General features: G+C 37.8%; 1 pseudogene; it reads right to left on the minus strand.

Annotated features, from left to right (window-relative positions):
- Positions 1–5,223: 5,223 nt before the first annotated feature.
- LOC142424845 (overexpressed in colon carcinoma 1 protein homolog) lies at positions 5,224–5,435 on the minus strand (annotated as a pseudogene).
- Between the last annotated feature and the right edge of the window lie 1,333 nt (positions 5,436–6,768).

A 6,768-nucleotide genomic window follows, 5' to 3' on the forward strand; every position in this document is an offset into this window, starting at 1 on the left:
AGTATGATTTTTACTGATTATTCTAAAGTTAGGCCTTTACTTTTATTTCTTAGCTTCCTTTAATACTTTAAAATGTTTTTATTCAGTGAAAGGTGAAGGGAAGGTAGTGATCTTTGTTTTTAACAATCAGGGCAGATTATAAAACAATATTGGGAACAATGCCATTTATACTGTAACAATTTTACAATATAAAATACAAAAAGTTTACAGAATAATTTTATATTAGCAGATGCCTAGAAAATAAGTCTGTAAGAGAATGGACACTAAGTAGAGACTGGTCATGGCTGGAACTGAGTAAACTCAAGCCACACCCTGGATACACAATAGAATTGTACTCAGAGCTTTCGTTCATTCTTTTTTGTTCTCTATTTTTACACAGGGACGTTGCTTTTTATAAATTTGTATTTTTAAAACTTTTTTTCTTGTGAGTTAAGTGAAGGTCTAGAGAGCAGACCATCAGTTTTACTTTCAAGAATTTACATCTATTTTATTTAAACTCATCCATTTCGGTTTCCTCAGAGTACTGCTGCTTGTCCCACTTCCTCCTGTTTCCATCCCTCCTTTTTCCCTAACCCTCTGTCCTCAGGTAAACGTTATCCTTTGGATTTTAATTGGTTGACTATTTTAACATGGAGGTGAAATTAGTTCTAGGCTTAAAGGGAAAGGCCATAGTCTTAGGGGGTTCTGCAAGTGTCTAGTTAACCAGCACACTTGTTTTTTTGGTGTGATTTTGGGTTTTGTTCTACAGTTTTCTCCATTCTAGTCAGTATCTTCTAATGTGATCTAAAAAGGCAAGATTCTGGGTTTTGAAGTTGTTTTTAAGCTGAAGGAATCATTTTTGTAATCATATTTTCGTCGGTAAAATTTTATAGGAGATACATTTCTGTCCCAATGGTAAACACCATAATTAAAAGTTCATGAAATTATAAAAAAAAAAGTTCATGAAATTATATTATCAATTTAATGCAATCAGTACAACTCACCTAAGTATCCACTCAAATTAATGAATTAATCAATTATAATTAGAGACCAAAAATTATTATTAAGCTATTTTAAAACCATTCCAGGTGCATTTAAAAGTAGAAAGATAATAGAGTTTTCATATATTCCTTACATTGCTTCCTCAAATGTTAATTACAAAGGTACATTTGTCCAAACTAAGAAATCAACATTGATATATTATTACTATTAACATCACTCATAAGCTATTACTAGAAATCTATTCAAGCAATGACATAATCACATTCCTTTTTTTAACAAAAAATGCCATTTTGCCTAAATCATACCTGTGAGTTAAAACTTTTAAGACATGTAGTCCTACATTGGAATTGAAATAAACTACATTGGGCAAAATTTACAATGAATTCTCAGTTGAGAGCTTTTATGTTTTTCCATTTGACCCTAACTTTAATTTATAGTAGGCATGGTGGCACCATTTTAAAAATACAAGACTCTAAAGAAATTTGGTTATGGAGCTAGTTTTATCAAAACTCATATCTCAATAATTTTAAAATGTAATTTAATTATTCCTATCTGTTATATATTTTTATTATTTTTTAATTTAAATATTTTTTTCTATCTGTTATATTTTGTCAACTTGAACCTATCTGAAAGCATGGGGTGGAGTCCAACTTGTCAATCAGGTCACAGCCCGAGGATCCCCCTTTTTGGGTGTGGCTTTTCTGTAAGAGACTGAGACTTCTCTCTGCCTTCACCTTGCTCCTTCTGAGACTCTCCGGGGTTGCTCCATACTCTGCCTTTGTGGGTGGCCCCTTGTAGACTGCCGATCCAGGGCGCTGGCAGTGCTTTGTCATGTTCACACCAACGTTGGATCCACTCAACTCTGCCCCTACCTCTAACCTGTGATCATCTTGCTGCCTGCTTCACTTTTCCGCATCACCGGCCTGCAGCTACACGAGTCTGAAGAGGGCTCCAGCCAGCATCAAACCCATGGGCTTGAGGCGGTCTGGGCCAGGACACCTTCTTGATTTACAATTACTCCTTGATGTGAAGTCTTTTTGCATAGCTGAGTGCCACTGGCTTTGTTGCTCTAGATTACCTGACCTAATATACTATCCCTACGGGCTCTTCAGAAAGAGAAGGGTTGGTGATTTGGTAAAGGATCCATCACTTGAGGATTCAAATAGGAGCCAAGATTTTGGATTCTGTTGCATTTTCTTTCAGAGAGACCTATAACTTTAGCCGCTTCTATATGATCTGGAATTTTCCCCTCGTGCCTGAATGAGTTCAACGGAATCATCGTCTTCTTGTGTCTTCATATCTGTACAGTTGGATTCACCTAAAAATAGAGAAGTGTCAGAGTAGCTACACATGGAAACACCAGGTGTCTTTTACTCCAGATGAACATTAGAATAACCTAGGAGCGCATTCCAATGAATCCATGTGAGCCTCACCCCACAGAGGTTTTGATGGATTTTTTTTCCAGATTAGGCTAGATGTTTGTAATTTAAAAAATCTGATTAAAATATTAATTTTCAGAAACTCTTCAGGCTAGCTGTCCCACTGTGAGCTTGAAATTGACTACAACAGGAGTACAAGTCATTCAAAATTATTGATACAAAGGATCCAGTTTATACATGCTAGTGTTTATTGCACACGTCACTGCGATCATAGTGACATGCAAACCAGAGCAGGACTTCAAACTGATAGGGATGGTGGCATTGCTCCATATCAACTCTGAATTACCATTCACTTTTGACAGTTTGAGATATGATAATTTCAAAACATAATTGAACAAATTGAACAAACTGAATATTTGAGAATATAATATACAAATAACATCACAAAAGAAAGAATTTTGGGGTAGAAAATTGAAAGGTTTTGTTCAACTTATTATAATAAGTACAGAGCCATGGAGTCAGTATCAAATAGAATCTTGTTTTAAGCAACTTTACTTGACTCCACAAAGAAACGATTACTCACTTCTGATCAAATTGGTGAACATCTAGAAGTGAATCATAGCTTTCATTTGAATCCTTCTCTGCAGTCAATGTTTTTACTATCTTTTCACTGTCAAGAATGTTGCTATCTGAGGCTTTTTTCTATTAAGAAATATTTTTAAAATATGGAGAATTATATATTTAAGAGTCTGATGTTCATTAACCAAGGCTTAAGGCTTCTAGGGGCTTTGAACCAGAGTGGACATGTGTCAATAGCACATTAGTATACTAAGCTGTACACACTAGCACATTGTAGTTTGCCGTGGGGAAACACGGATTACCCCGTGTTAAAAGTAGACTTTTGAGAAGTTTCACAACTGATTTGAGCCACCACAACAAGTTAAATAGATAAAATGGAAAGGTGATGTGTTCTACATGAGGTTGCAACTCTAAGAACTAAGTTGTACCAAGGGACACTCATTAATTTTCTCATAACCCCTAAGAATAATAATTTCTTGAATGAGTAAATAGATTCATAGAAGAAAATTATCTGATCTCACTTGAATATTAGAAAGTATATAAACTTCTCAGGGAGCAAAACCACTGCTACTATAACAACCCCCAAACCCAAATATCCAAACATACATACACACACACACACACACACACACACACACTCTCTCTCTCTCTCTCTCTCTCTCTCTCTCTCTCTCTCTCTCTCTCTTTTTCTCATTCTCTCTCTCTTGCTCTCTCTGTCTCTCTCACCAAAAAAGCAATAAGGATAATAGTTGATAAATACTTCATTTGATATACACCTTTCTTTCTGTGCTGACTCATACCATTTTCAGTTGTTCTACATTAGATGAAAGCGTGATAATGAAATTATAGTGAAGACTAAATGAAATACCTGCACCCACTTCAAAGTATTTTGTGTTTATTATCAAAAATAATATAAGCATTCTTAATGCTGGCGCTTTAGCTGTCAAGTTGGAACCCAAAGTCTGGCAATCCCATGTGCACTAGAACTCAATGCTCCCTGTGCGTGTACCAGACCACGAGTGGCGGTAGATTAGACCTGTGCGATCCCTACAGTTTTCATTCACTGATTTCTGGCAATAGCTCACGCTTTTCTTCCGAGTTCATTAATTTTGATGCCCCAGAGAAAGCTGTTCAGCATCATAGACACACAGTGCATCATACACTCGGGCCTCACTGCGCGTTGAGTGATGGTTACTCGGGAGGTGCATTAACAGTGGAATCAAACCCAGGTCTCCCAAACTGGGAAATCGACCATTCAACCATTATTGCCCCCTTCTTTGTTATACATGTTGACATGTTTCTATTGGTGAGTCTTTGATTATTCACAACTATGGTACCTTTAATGAAGACAGCAGGCAGTTTTCTCCCAATATCCTCTGTGATTCCCAAAGTATGCCAAGGATCAGTGGAATCATGGACGAAGATGATGTTGCTTCCCGTCACATTGAAGCCCCTGTTGTTTATTTTGGTGTCCAGAACACCCCTGGTCACTGAATTGTAATTGAAATCAGGGCCTGCATCTGAATACATTTGAAGAGAAACTACAAAAACAAACAAACAAAAACACATACACACACCTGGGATGACTTATCGGACTCTTTTTTTGTTCTTTTGTTTTCTCCGTAGAATCCGAGTTACGTAACAGAGACGAAATAATTTATTTTTTGTTGCAGATTGAAGTCCTTTATTTTTCAACGTTGCAAAGGCAGACATTACTAATAAAACAAAATCCTCCGCCTTTGCAATAAAACTGAAAACCATACAGTCAAAACCAAAAGAGGGTGGGGGGGATGGAAGAGTAAGAACCCACTGAACAATTTTCCAGCTGAAAATTACAATGAAGTGAGAACAGCAAAAGATACTAGACCAAAGCATTACTTTAAATAGTTCCTGTATAAGACTTGTTCTTCTACATGATAAATAGAATACAGATTTAGTTATATAAAAGTATCAGTGAATAGATATGATCTTCATGAAGTGTGTTGAACAACCAGGGTGAAGATGCTGCAGATGCAGAGTCGACCAGACTGGGCAATCGCAGTTCCCATGACCGTTCGTTCATCAGTTTGTCCTTCAGGGTTCATCTGCCGAACGTTCCATGCATGCGGGTACAATCTGACCAGTGCCCCCTGTTACCACACAATTCAGAAGGTACCCATGGTTTTGACTCTACACTAAAACTATGGGACCGGGGGCAGGGGGGCTAAGGTTTAGAATTTACTTGGAAACGTCTGTGCACCATACACGGTCCAGTCAAGCCACATCTTCATTTGTAGGCTCTTGATTACTGAGTCATGATATCACTGTCTTCTAATTTTTCCGTAGTCTTTGTCTGACTGGAAACTATAGTGACCGCTTCCGCGGGAAGGCCCACATATCCCCCTCCATAGTTCCTACTTTTGTCATCGTCTGCCATTGAGTCTTCTGTTGAATCCTTAGCTGCTGCTGCAGGGCCTCGGCCTACGCGCTGGTGGCCGTGGAGTTGCCCCAGCCCATCACGCCGCAGGCTGGGGGAAGTAGCGCTTGTGCGCTCACGGAGCAAAATAATTTCTTTAGCTTAGGAAATAAATCTTTATCTATCTATCTATCTATCTATCTATCTATCTATCTATCTATCTATCTATCTATCTATCTATCTATCTATCTATCTATCTCATGTAGCCTGTATTCTATGAAATCCTCTAGAAGTTACGTATACAGGAATGTGGCCAGTAAAGTACATGTGTATGTAAACCCAATGCAGAGTTTGAGTGTGGAGGCTATAGATATCGCAGGGTGGATAGTCTGAACTCCACCTATGTCCTTAGGGTAGGACTAGCAGAAAAGCCCATTTTAATGTAAACATTATTGTTCAATTTACACTTATTTTTAAATGTAGAAGAAGAAAATATCTGCAAAACTTAAAGTAACCTTTACCTGCGATGCAATCCAGAGAAAGGCTGAGTAGCCAAAGTCTGATAGAACCACTGCCTGCCTAGAAAGAAAACCATCAGTAGATTCACTCTAAATGAGATTTTTGTTGACCAAATAAAAAAGATATAAATATTTTTATATCTTTATATAAGTATAAAGATATAAATGAAATTTGATTTCATTATTAACGCTATCTTTAGGCATGTCCAATATTACGACATCAAGAACTGAAACTATGTCCTATGAACAAACTGTTCAGAAAGAACCCACACTCTCCTAAAGCAAGCCTCTCTTGTTCCCTCTTGTTCCCTTTACAAGCACCTTGACCCTGTCCCACTGTCCACCCTCTCTGTCGGCACATGTTAGATTCTGTCTGCATCCACCTTTTCTTGACTCTGCCTCACAGAGAGCATCTCAGAAACATCGCCTGATAATGTTTTCAATGAATAATCCTGCTCTTCTCCATCTACTCTCAGTAACAGTGCGACTTAAACTCACTTTATTACATTGTGGATAGCAACACAGAAGTTCAGTTCATGGAAGTTTTATCTGAGTACGTAATCACACTGTCATTAGCTTGAATTTGTAATATATGGGATTTCGAGGCAAATGGTTTACAATTTGACTATAGCCACAGTGCCTTGGAAGAAAAGCCTGCTTATATACTGTAAAGAATATGCTATAAAGTGGAATCTATGAAGAGTTCACTGAAGAAATCCCAATAGTATAGTCCTGCTCTAGAACCAATGGCAAAAGCTAGTTTATTTTTGAGTGCAAATGATCCAAGAACTGCTCAGTAGAGAGGTTGATGGAGAGGGAGATCCTCTCTGGCACAAGTGACCCTTCATGAATATTGAAAAGTCCTAGCAGTGTCTCTGCCTTCTCCAGGCAATCCTGAAAAGTGGGCGGTTCTGCC

Source organism: Tenrec ecaudatus, chromosome 13 (assembly GCF_050624435.1).
Source record: "Tenrec ecaudatus isolate mTenEca1 chromosome 13, mTenEca1.hap1, whole genome shotgun sequence".
In the NCBI taxonomy this organism is placed as follows: domain Eukaryota; kingdom Metazoa; phylum Chordata; class Mammalia; order Afrosoricida; family Tenrecidae; genus Tenrec; species Tenrec ecaudatus.